This window comes from Somniosus microcephalus, unplaced genomic scaffold, assembly GCF_052327205.1.
Source record: "Somniosus microcephalus isolate GS21.2 unplaced genomic scaffold, FLI_Smic_1.0 unresolved_chr1, whole genome shotgun sequence".
In the NCBI taxonomy this organism is placed as follows: domain Eukaryota; kingdom Metazoa; phylum Chordata; class Chondrichthyes; order Squaliformes; family Somniosidae; genus Somniosus; species Somniosus microcephalus.
This window is the reverse complement of record NW_028225179.1, coordinates 17,137,547-17,150,358: the sequence shown is the minus strand read 5'-3', so window position 1 is coordinate 17,150,358 and position 12,812 is coordinate 17,137,547. Positions and strand designations below refer to the sequence as shown.

General features: G+C 45.3%; 1 long non-coding RNA gene across 2 annotated transcripts in view; it reads right to left on the bottom strand.

Moving 5' to 3' along the window:
- Positions 1 to 4,108: 4,108 nt before the first annotated feature.
- The window catches only part of LOC147093709 (uncharacterized), a 28,325-nt gene continuing 19,621 nt past the window's right edge, over positions 4,109 to 12,812 (bottom strand). For both annotated transcript variants that reach the window (XR_015074722.1, XR_015074723.1), the window contains exons 2-3: positions 10,092 to 10,186; positions 4,109 to 4,636 (exon numbers count right to left, since the gene is read on the bottom strand). This is a non-coding gene — a long non-coding RNA (uncharacterized LOC147093709). The remainder of the gene's footprint in view (positions 4,637 to 10,091; positions 10,187 to 12,812) is intronic.

Here is a 12,812-nt window from a genome sequence, read left to right as displayed (position 1 = left end):
TGCTCCGCCATTCAATAAGATCATGGCTGGTCTGCAGCCTCACTCCATATAGCCGCCTTTGGCCCATATCCCTTAATACCTTTGGTTAACAAAAATCTATCAGTCTCCGATTTTAAAATGAACGATTGATCCAGCATCAATTGCCGTTTGCGGAAGAGAGTTCAAAACTTCTACCACCCTTTGTGTGTACTAGTGTTTCCTAATTTCACTCCTGAAAGGTCTGGCTCTAATTTTTAGACTATGCCCCCAGTCCTAGAATCCCTAACCAGCGGAAATAGTTTCTCTCTATCTACCCTATCTGTTCCCCTTAATATCCTGAAAACTTCGATGAGATCGCCCCTTAACCTTCTAAATTCTAGGGAATACAACCCTAGTTTGTGTATTCTCTCCTCATAACTTAACCCTTGAAGTCTTTGAAAGAGCTCTCCAATTAATCCCACTCCCCTCATATCCCTGCAAATTTTTCCCCTTAAAGTACCGATCCAATTCTCTTTTGAAAGCTACTATTGAATCTGCTTCCACCACCCTTTCAGGCAGCGCATTCTAGATCACAACAACTCGCTGCGTAATAAACATTCTCCTCACCTCGCCTCTGGTTCTTTTGTCAATGACCTTATATCTGTGTCCTTTGGTTACCGACCCCCCTGCCACTGGAAACAGTTTCTCTTTATTTACTCTATCGAAACCCTTCATGATTTTGAACGCCTCTATTAAATCTCTCCTTAACCTTCTGCTCTAAGGATAACAATCCCTGCTTCTCCAGTCTTTCCACACAACTGAAGTCCCTCATCCCTGGAACCATCCTGGTAAATTTCCTCTGCACCCTCTCCAAGGCCTTGACATCCTTCCTAAAGTGTGGTTCCCAGAACTGGACACAATACTCCAGCTGGTGCGTAACCAGTGATTTATAAGGGTTTAAGAACATAAGAAACAGGAGCAGGAGTAGGCCATTCGGCCCTTCGAGCCTGCTCCGACATTCAATGAGATCATGGCTGATCTTCGGTCTCAACTCCATTCACCGGCCCGTATCACCATATCCCTTGATGCCCTTACTAGTCAGAAATCTATCGACTTCTGTTTTGAATATACCCAATAACTGAGCCTCCACAGCCCTCTGGGGTAGAGAATTCCAAAGATTCACCACCATCTGTGTGAAGAAATGTCTTCTCACCTCAGTCCTGAATGGCTTACCCTTTATCCTGAGGCTGTGGCCCCTGGTTCTAGACACCCCAGCCAAGGGAAACATTCTTCCAGCATCCATCCCTATCAAGCCCTGTAATAATTTTGTATGCTTCAATGAGATTCCCTCTCATTCTTCTGAATTCAAGAAAATACAGGCCTAGTTTACTCAATCTCTTCTCATACGACAGTCCCGCCATCCCAGGAATCAATCTCGTGAACCTTCGTTGCACTCCCTCTATGGCAAGTATACCCTTCCTTAGGTAAGGAGACCAAAATTGTACACAGTACTCCAGGTGTGGTCTCACCAAGGCCCTATATAATTGGAGTAAGACTGCTTTACTCCTGTACTCAAATCCTCTTGTAATGAAGGCCAGCATACCATTTGCCTTCCTAATGTCTTGCTGCACCTGCACATTCACTTTCAGTGACTGATATACAAGGACAGCCAGGTCCCTTTGATCATCTGCATTCCCCAATCTTTCACCATTTAGGAAATATTCTGCCTTTCTGTTTTTTCTACCAAAGTGAATAACTTCAAATTTATCCACATTATATTCCATCTGCCATGTTCTCGCCCACTCACTGAGCCTGTCAAGATCCCCTTGAAGCCTCTTCACATCCTCTTCACAACTGACACTGCCACCTAGCTTTGTATCATCAGCAAATTTGGAAATGTTACATTTGGTCCCCTCATCCAAATCATTGATCTAGATTGTGAATAGCTGGGGCCGAAGTACCGATCCTTGCGGCACCCCACTAGTCACAGCCAGCCATCCTGAAAAAGACCCATTTATCCCTACTCTTTGTTTTCTGTCTGTTAACCAATTCTCAATCCATGCTAGTATATTGCCCCCAATTCCATGTGCCCTAATTTTGTTCACCAACCTCTTGTGTGGGACCTTATCGAAGGCCTTCTGAAAATCCAGATACACCACATCTACCGGTTCCCCTTTGTCTACTCCACTAGTTACATCCTCAAAGAACTCCAATAGGTTTGTCAACAGGATTTCCCTTTCATAAATCCATGTTGACTCTGCCCAATCTTACTATTAGTTTCTAAGTGCCCAGTTATTGCATCCTTTATAATAGATTCCAGCATTTTCCCAACTACTGATGTGAAGCTAACAGGTCTGTAGTTCCCCATTTTCTCTCTCCCTCCTTTCTTAAATAGCGGGGTTACATTTGCTATCCTCCAATCTGCAGGAACCGTTCCAGAAGCTATAGAATTTTGGAAGATGACAGCCAATGCGTCCACTATCCCAATGGCCACCTCTTTCAAAACCCTAGGATGTAGGTCATCCGGTCCTTGGGATTTATCGACTTTTAGTCCCATTAATTTTGCTAGTACTGTTTTATTACAAACTAGCTGGAGTGCCAAGCGGTGCCGAGGGTTCTTTGAGGGCATGTTGTTGTTGGAAGAGAGAGAGAGAGAGACTGAGGGGAGCAGAGAGAGACGGGGGGGAGAGAGAGAGAGACTGGGGGGCAGAGAGAGAGAGACTGCGGGGGGAGAGAGAGAGACTGGGGGGAGGGAGAGAGAGAGAGAGACTGGGGGGAGAGAGCGAGAGAGAGATGGGGGAGAGAGAGAGAGAGACTGGGGGGGAGAGAGAGAGAGAGAGACCGGGGGGAGAGAGAGAGAGAGAGACAGGGGGGAGAGAGAGAGAGAGACTGGGGGGAAGAGAGAGAGAGAGACCGGGGGGGAAGAGAGAGAGAGAGACTGGGGGAAAGAGAGAGAGAGAGAGAGAGACTGGGGGGGAGAGAGAGAGAGAGAGACGGGGGGAGAGAGAGAGAGAGACTGGGGGGGAGAGAGAGACACGGGGGGGAGAGAGAGAGAGAGATGGGGAGAGAGAGAGGCAGGGGGAGAGAGAGAGACAGGGGGAGAGAGAGAGAGAGACTCAGGGGGAGAGAGAGAGAGAGACTGGGGAGGGAGAGACTGGGGGGAAGACAGAGAGAGAGACTGGGGGGAAGAGAGAGAGAGAGACTGAGGGAAGAGAGAGAGAGAGAGACTGAGGGGAAGAGAGAGAGATGGGGGAGTGAGAGAGAGAGGCTGGGGGGAAGAGAGAGAGAGAGAGAGACTGGGGGTGTCGAAGTCTCGACTGCCAAGTAAGACTCTTTAAACACAATGTATCGTTATAGACAGGCTTTATTTGCTTGCAAGGGAAGAGTTGTGTAGTCAAGGGCTACATCAGACCTCTTCAAAGAAATAAAGAAGTTGTTCATATTTATACAGTATAGAAACAAACCAAGCTTTCTATGCTACATGACATAGTATGGAATCATACTTGATTACAAAGGCACAGACCTTGCGAATTATTGAAACAGCGTATTCCGGGCTGCGTTAGAATAGCAAACAGAAATACCTCGGGATAATATTAACTAATCCTTTATTATGGGATCCCTCTGTTCCTTCTGTTCCCTCACTATACCAGCTGGACCTGTAGGCCAATGTTTAACTTATCATGTCCTTGGCTAATTGTTTGGTGAATGAGGCTCTTTGTAAGCTTATAATAGATAAGGAGTACGTATGTAGCATTCCTAACTTGTCTCATCCCCTAGAGACTGGTTAGTGAATCATGCTGTCGGCCATTTAAGTTTTTAGTCTATGCCCAGGAAGCCATTTTGTGTCTAAGTGAGAAACTGTACTTCCACATTCTTCCCTTTTGTCCTTACAAGGACAACATAACTGAAATTAACCCTTTTTTTTTTTTTTTCGGTCCTCATACCAAATTTAGATTTTAGCCAAGGATACCGACTTCTGTTTTGAACCACCCTCGAGATATACCTGTACTGATGGTTGGCCTTATCTAAGATCGTCTTTCGTTTTTGTTTATTCTTAGTGTTTGGGCGTGTATTCTTGTAGGGGTTGAATTGTGTTTGATTTGATTTCAGGTTTATGTCTTTGTGAAGTTCTGCAGCTTATGTTAGCCTGCAGGGAAATTAGAACACTGCAGGCTAACATAAGCTGCAGAACTTCACAAAGACATAAACCTGAAATCAAATCAAACACAATTCAACCCCTACAAGAATACACGCCCAAACACTAAGAATAAACAAAAACGAAAGACGATCTTAGACAAGGTCAACCATCAATACAGGTGGGTATTCACGTGTAATTCTCGTTTCTTTCGGGATCTTTCCCCATCTCCTTGGCATATTAGACTCAGTAGTCCGATTAGTATACAAAATATAAGTAACGTCTTCATTGTTAGAGTCTTTCAAAAATCAATTGTCTCTATTCGGTGCCTTCTTGCAGTGGGATGCGTGAATCCAGGAAGATCTTTCCTTGACTTTTACGGCTGTGTTTGTAGTCAGGAGCACTTGATATGGTCCTTCGAAGCGTGGTTGTAGACCGTTCTTCCTTTTAAAAACCTTCACGTAGACGTCATCTCCTGGTTCCAAGTCGTGGCACTTTCCCTCTGCTGGACTCGTTTGCGCTTCCTTTACCTGTTGGTGAAAGCTGGAAATACATTTAGTTAATGCAATGCAATAGTTTAGCATAGTCTCGTCCATTTTATGAATGTCCATTTGTTTCACCGTAAATGGTGCTGAGAATGGCAGCCTTAGGGGTCGTCCCATAACAATCTCATATGGAGACAGTCCATTTGTCCTGTTAGTTGCTGCTCGCATTATCATCAATGCTAAGGGTAATAGTTCGACCCATTTAAGTCCAGTTTCATTGCAAAGTTTAGAAAGTTTATTCTTCAGCACTCCATTATGTCTTTCCACCAGTCCTGCGGATTGTGGATGATAACTGCAGTGAAAATGCTGGTTAATCTGCAAAGCTTTACATAGTTCTTTTATAATTGCTCCAGTGAAATGCGATCCTCTGTCGCTTGAAAGCTGCATAGGTATTCCAAACCTGGGTATGACTTCTTTTAACAAGCACTTTGCTACTGTTACAGCATCATTCTTTTTACATGGGAAAGCTTCAACCCATCTTGAAAACATACCTATAATTACTAACACATACTTAAATCCTAAACATGGAGGTAATTCAATAAAATCCATTTGTAAATGTACGAAAGGGCCTGGTGGATTTGGGTGGGAGGCAGCTTGTACCTTCTCTGTCTTGCCTGGATTCATTTCCTGGCAAATGGTGCACCTTTCACTGATTTGTTTTGCAATTGCCGAAATACCTGGTGCATACCATGTTTGATTAATATAGTCTGCCATCCCCCCTTTGTCCGCATGCGTGAACACATGAACGCATCGGGCAATCCATGGAAGTAAAGATTTTGGAGCCACCATGCGGCCGTCATGGTGAACCCATACTCCTTCAGGCGTTTTAAAGCAAAAATCCCTTGCCCAAGCTAACACTTCGTCCGGGTTAGCCTGTGGCTGAAAGGCTAAAACATCATTTATAGAAGGTGGGTCATTATCTGATTTCTGTTGACGCAAAACAAAGGCTGAGACCAGTGGCCCTGTATCTGACAGAGCGGCTGATTTAGCAGCTCTATCTGATCGCTCGTTACCCAAGGATATCTGATCCTGACTGTCTGTATGAGCCTGACATTTAATAACTGAAATCTTAGTGGGGCACACTAGAGCCTTTAAAAGATTATTGATTTGCTCGGCATTCTTAATAGTTGATCCTGAGGAAGTTAGAAATCCCCTTAATTTCCAGATCTGTCCATAATCGTGAGCAACTCCAAAAGCATACCTGGAGTCGGTATAAATGTTAACAGTTTGATCAGTAGCCAATATACAAGCTCTGGTAAGAGCGAAGAGTTCTGCTTGTTGCGCTGAAAATGATTGAGGTAGTGAGAGCGCCTCCATGACTGAATGATCATCAGAAACGGCATACCCAGCCCTAGGTGATCCTTTATCATCCCTAAGGGCCGATCCATCTACGTAGAATACCAAGTCACTATTAGGAACAGGAGTTCCAGATAAATCTGTTCGGGGCTTAGTAGCCAACTGGGTAACCGTGTCACAGCAGTGTGGGATACCGTCCTCTTCTGTGGGTAGCAGCGTGGCTGGATTCAAAACTGAACATCTTTGAATTATGAGATTGGAGTTGGATAACAGTTCAACCTCACATTTGCTGCTACGGGCTGATGTTAGATGCTGAGTGGCGTATTTTGATAACAGTACTTCCACTGAATGTGGTACAAACAAAACAGTTCGGTGATTAAGCGTGATGCCTTGAGCCTGTTGTACAGCGTAATAGGCAGCAGCTAGAATTGGCAGGCATCCAGGCAACCCACGTGCAACGGGATCTAATTGAGTACTGAAATACGCTAAGGGTCGCTGTTTATCCCCGTGGGATTGAGTCAGGACAGATTGAGCAAAACCCGATTTATGATGGACGAAAAGGTTAAACTGTTTCTGATAGTCTGGTAGCCCTAATGCTGGAGCTGATGTAAGGGCTTGTTTAACATTTTCAAAGGCGTCTTCTGCCTTTTTACTCCAGACGAGAGGATCTTCCCCTGTGGGTGCGGAGATATCTAGCAGTGGGCGTACCAGATCTGAATATCCCATGATCCATTGCCTACAGTATCCTGACATGCCGAGAAAATGTTTCAATTGCTGTTTAGTAGTAGGCAAGGGTGCCTCACAAATGGCTTTAATTCTTTCTTGCATCAAAGTTCATGTCCCAAATATTGTACTGTCTCTGACACAAACTGCAGCTTAGAACGTGATATCCTATGTCCTTTTGCCGCTAGGGTGCGTAGCATGATAAGCGAGTCAGTCTGGCATGACTGTGCGTCAGGTGAAGCTATCAGCAAATCATCGATGTATTGGATAAGCGTGGACCCTCCGGTAAAGTGTATGTCTTCTAAATCGCGTTTCAGGCTTTGTGAAAAAATTGTGGGGCTTTCTGTGTAGCCCTGCGGGAGTCTCGTCCAAGTGTACTGTGTTCCTTTGAATGTAAATGCGAACAGGAATTGCGAATCTTGGTGGATAGGGAATACTGGTCAGGATAGTGGCAGGATTTGGCACAACTGGATAAACGGGTAATACTGATTCGTTCACTGCTCTAAGATCCTGCACAAGTCTCCACCTTCCACTTTCTTTCTTTTCTACCGGAAAAATTGGAGTGTTGCATTGACTCTGGGTTGGGACAATTATTCCTTGCTCCAACAAAGAGTTAATGACAGGCTGAATTCCTTGTTCAGCTGCTGCTGAGATCGGGTACTGCGGTCTACGGGGCAATCGAACGGCTGGCTTTAATGTGATCTTGTATGGCTGAGCAGTTAGCATTTTGCCAACTTCATTTGTGTGACTGGACCATACCTGTGGCGGGATCTGATCGAGCAGTTGCTCCGTCTCCCGTGGGATAACTTGAGGGGAGCATTCGCGTAAGGGATACATGGTGCATCTGTCAGTAGGTATATACACCTGTAATCCCTTCTCTGAGCAAATTATTGTTGCTTGCATTTTGCACAACAAATCTCTTCCCAAGAGATTCATAGGGGTTTCCTCTGATAGGAGAAAGACATGTTGGCCATGGGAATAATCTGCTTGTATCTCTCGTGGTTGCGACCACGTCATAGTTTGTGAAGATCCGGAGAGCCCTATACATGAGACATTCTGTTCAGTACACGGGGTTCCTCTGGCATATTGCTTTGTCAATATGGAACGAGTAGCTCCTGTGTCGACGAGAAAGAGAACGCTCTTGCCCTGCATTTGTATAGACAGATATGGCTCCTCTCTAGCATTTACTGACACTAAGGGTAACTGCAGGAGGTGGTTAACGTCTGGGGCTGCGTCTCTGCGTCATGCTGAATAATTTTGCACTCCCGTATTTTGAGTTTCCCAAGGATTCCCTGTAGTGAAATTTGCCTGCGGACGATTGTGAAGCTGAGCTTGGGTACTCATATTGTTGGGTGTACCTTCCCAACCTTGATTGTGCGGTGTTGGGTAAGGGCAATTGGCTTTCCAGTGGTCAATCAGACCACAATTAAAACATGTGCTTGTATTTCCTCCTCCGTTCCACTGGCCCCTGCCACCACCACCTCTACCCCTGCCTCTGAATCTACCTCTGTTATATCCTCTACCTCGTCCCCTGTTCTGACCCTGGTAGTAAATAGTAGTCTGGGCGGTCGGGGCTGGAGAAGTTGCTTGCTCCATTAACAAAGAAACTTTATTCTTTTGATCTTTATTCCTTTCCTGTATTCCTTTCAAGATTTGTGTCAATTCAGGAATGGGTTTATGTCTCCAGTCAAGGCAAACTAAAGTCAACGGTTCCTTAAGTTCTGTTCTGAGGCCGTTTACAAGGGCATTAATTAAAGGGATTTGATCATTTTCTTTTGTCATACCCGAATGCTGTCCCATAACCGCTTCCATTATTTCCATATAATCCTCAACGTCTTCATCCCTTTTGTGAGTTGTCTCAATTATCTTTGTCCAATTCATCCTTTTTATGGAATTTGACATGCATTATTCTGTACAATTCAGTCCAGAATGCATCATCAGGTAAGGTTTCTGGATTCCAGCCTTGATTTGTTCTATGGTTTTCGAAAAGCTGAAACCTATCCTGGCCTACGCCTTCCGTCAAAAGGCGGTATTTGGTATCTTTTAACCAAGCTCTAAATAGCTGGTCAACATCCACAATGGTGGGCTGGTGGCAGATAATGATACTTTTGAGTTCATGAATTGCCTTTTCTAAGTTCTCTGTGGGATCGGGTAATTCATGAATTATTGTCCTAAGCACACCAGCTGTCCATGAGCGGTGGACAGCGACTGGAGCTCCGTCAACATTGTGGACATTGGGGAAACGTCTGCGTGGAAAAGCACCAATTCGTTCAGCTCCTCCTTGGTTTGATTGACTGGCAGTCACAGACCTAGTGTTGGGTCTGTTCTCCTGCCTTGCAGCACCGGGGTCAGGTGGTTCAGCAGCTGGTGCGGCTGGTTGTTGTGCTTCGTAGTCAGGAGGTGGGGCTGGTCTTCTGAACCATCCCTCATCCTCGTCATTACTGGAATGAGTCGTGGGAAGGGGAGGATATTCACAAGGAGGGGCGGTGGGCTTCGGGATTTGTCTTAAAGGCATTAGTGTAATCTCTTCTTGTTTAGTCAATTTATTCATTAGATCTCTTTTCTTATTTTTGTTCTCAATTTTGCTAGTTAATATGCTGCGCTCTTTACGTTTTTCTGCTTCCCTTTTCCAGTCTGAGAAGGCAGACCAATTTATTGATTTTGCACCCCTTCTACGTGGGTCTCTGCCTGCTAGGCAGTTTTCTAGACACGTGATTCTATCTAGATTGAATGTACCATCCACGGGGAAAGGGTGTCTATCTTTCTTTGTCCATCTAGCCCACTTAGGTAAATCATTTGTGGATATCTGACCATAGTAGGTAAAGACATAAGAAGCGGGAGTTCCCTTTTCTGGGATCTTGCTCTGTGCAGCTCCCATCTTAGTTTGTTTGGTGTGTTTTTTTTTTAAACTAGGCTCTCTTCTTCTAGATCGCAAGTTTCACCCCTTACCCCCTCACGATTATTACTGACTGTCCAAAGGACCACAAGTGATGAAAAATAACAAGTAATAACAACCGTCAAAGAAAAGATAAGCAATGCAGCTGCCCAAACAGGCAAACAGACCAAATATTCAGACATTTATCTTATACTTTAAACTAAACAAATAGCCAATTCTCAGTTTGCGTTGTACGCCACTACAAGCTGAGTCCTTAACGTTTAACTTATACTTTATGTGAGAGTTTTCTGTCTTAATGTTGTCAATAGTCAACAAAAATGGAAAACAATATAGAATCCTTATGCTTTATTGCGAGGGGCTTGAACCCTCGTAGAAGGTATCTCAACGGAGAAAAATCCTGAGCCTGATAATACAGATCTTAAAAAATTACAGTGACAATTCTCAAACGATACTTTCTGCCGCGGGACTCAGCCCCAGCTCAAGGGACCCACCCTTGATCAAGGGACCCACCCTTGATACTGCAGTTTTAATTTGGTACCTTATCTGTCTGCGACTCAGCCCTGTCGACTTTCCTTTTGCCTTCTTTGCCCGATACTTTTTCTTTAAAGACTTGAGTTGTCAGTATTCTCCTCCCTTCAGTGGTCAACAATAAAAGAAGCAAATGTTACAGAATTCAACTCAACTCTAAAACATGAGTCTTAACTAGATCGCAGTACTCCCGTCGGAAGAAACAGACCACACCAACATAATATCGAATGAGAAATTCTTTTATGTGAAAAAATCACTGTGGCCATTCAAGATCTGTCATTAGAGATTCACGATGCCCTTGTCCGTGATTTACCGAAAGGCAGCAAGCGATCTCGGTGGAACCTCCAAGTTATACTGTCGAAGTCTCGACTCCCGAGTAAGACTCTTAAACACAAAGTATCGTTAACAACAGGCTTTATTTGCTTGCAAGGGAAGATTTGTGTAGACAAGGGCTACATCAGACCTCTTCCACGTAATACAGGAGTTGTAGTATATTTATACAGTACAGAAGCAAAACAGGCTTTCTATGCCACATGACATAGTATTGAATCATAACTGATTACAAAGGCACAGACCTTGCGAATTATTGAAACAACGTATTCCGGGCTGCGTTAGAATAATGAACGGAAATACCTTGGGATAAGATTAACTAATCCTTTATTATGGGATCTCTCTGTTCCCTCTGTTCTCTCACTGTACCAACTGGGCCTGTGGGCTGATGTTTACCTTATCATGTCCTTGGCTGTTTGTTTCGTAAAGGAGGCTCCTTGTTAAGCTTATCACAAACAAGGAGTATGTATATAGCATTCCTAAATTATCTCGTTCCCTTGAAACATGATTAGTGAATCATGCTGTTGGCCATTTTAAATTTTAAATGGATTTCGCTCTATGCTCAGGAAGCCATTTTATGTCGAAATGAGAAACTGTACTTCCACATTAGTTTGGGGATTGAAACAGGGCTGTGGGGAGAGAGCGGGGCATTGGGATTAGTTTCGGATTGATACAGGGCTATGAGGAGAGATCGGGGCAGTGGGATTAGTTTGAGATTGATACAGGGCTTTCGGGAGAGAGCGGGGCATTGGGAATAGTTTGGGATTGATACAGGACTATCGGGAGGGATTGGGGCAGTGTGATTAGTTAGGGATTGATACAGGGCTATGGGGAGAGAGCGGGGCAGTGGGATTAGTTTGGGATTGATACAGGGCTATGGGGAGAGAGCGGGGCAGTGTTATTTGTTTGGGATTGATACAGGACTATGGGGAGAGAGCAGGGCAGTGGGATTAGTTTGGGATTGATACAGAGCTATGTGGAGAAAGTGGGGCAGTGGGATTAGTTTGGGGATTGATACAGGGCTATGGGGTGAGAGCGGGGCAGTGTCATTAGTTTGGGATTGATACAGGGCTATGGGGAGACAGTGGGGCAGTGTGATTAGTTTGGGATTGATACAGAGCTCTGGGGAGAGAGTGGGGCAGTGGGATTAGTTTGGGGATTGATACAGGGCTATGGGGTGAGAGCGGGGCAGTGTGATTAGTTTGGGATTGATACAGGGCTATGGGGAGACAGTGGGGCAGTGTGATTAGTTTGGGATTGATACAGGGCAATCGGGAGAGAGCGAGGCATTGGGAATAGTTTGGGATTGATACAGGGCTATTGGGAGAAACTGGGGCAGCGTGATTAGTTTGGCATTGATACAGGGCTATGGGGACAGAGCGGGTCATTGGGATTAGTTTGCGATTGATACAGGGCTATCGGGAGAGAGCGGGACAGTGGGATTAGTTTAGGATTTATACAGGGCACTCGGGAGTGAGCGGGGCAGTGGGATTAGTTTCGGATTGATACAGGGCTATGTGGAGTGAGCGGGGCAGTGGGATTATTTTGGGGATTGATACAGGGCTATGGGGAGAGAGCGGGGCAGTGTGATTAGTTTGGGGATTGATACAGGGCTATGGGGAGAGAGCGGGCAGGCGGATTAGTTTTGGGATTGATACAGGGCTATGGGGTGAGAGTGGGGCAGTGTGATTAGTTTGGATTGATACAGGGCTTTGGGGAGAGAGCGGGGCAGTGTGATTAGTTTGGGATTGATACAGGTCTATGGGGAGAGAGCGGGGCAGTTGGATTATTTTGGGATTGTTACAGGGCTATGGGGTAGAGCGGGGCAGTGGGATTAGTTTGGGATTGATACAGGGCTATTGGGAGAGATCGGGGCAGTGTGATTAATTCGGGATTGATACAGGGTTATCGGGAGAGAGCGAGGCATTGGGAAAAGTTTGGGATTGATACAGGGCTATGGGGAGAGAGCAGGTCAGTGTGATTAGTTTGGGATTGATACAGGGCTGTCGAGAGAGAGCGGGGCAGTGGTATTAGTTTGGGATTGATACAGGGCTATTGGGAGAGAGCGAGGCATTGGGAAAAGTTTGGGATTGATACAGGGCTATCTGGAGAGAGCGGGGCAGTGGCATTAGTTTGGGATTGATACAGGGCTGTCGAGAGAGAGCGGCGCAGTGGGATTAGTTTGGGGATTGATACAGGGCTATGGATAGAGAGCGGGGCAGTGGGATTAGTTTGGAGAATGATACAGGGCTATGTGGAGAGCGGGGCAGTGGGATTTGTTTGGATATAACACAGGGCTATGGGGAGAAAGCAGGGCAGTGGGCTTACATTGGGGTTTGATACAGGGCTATGGGGAGAGAGCGGGGCAGTGGGATTTGTTTGGGATTGATACAGGGCTATG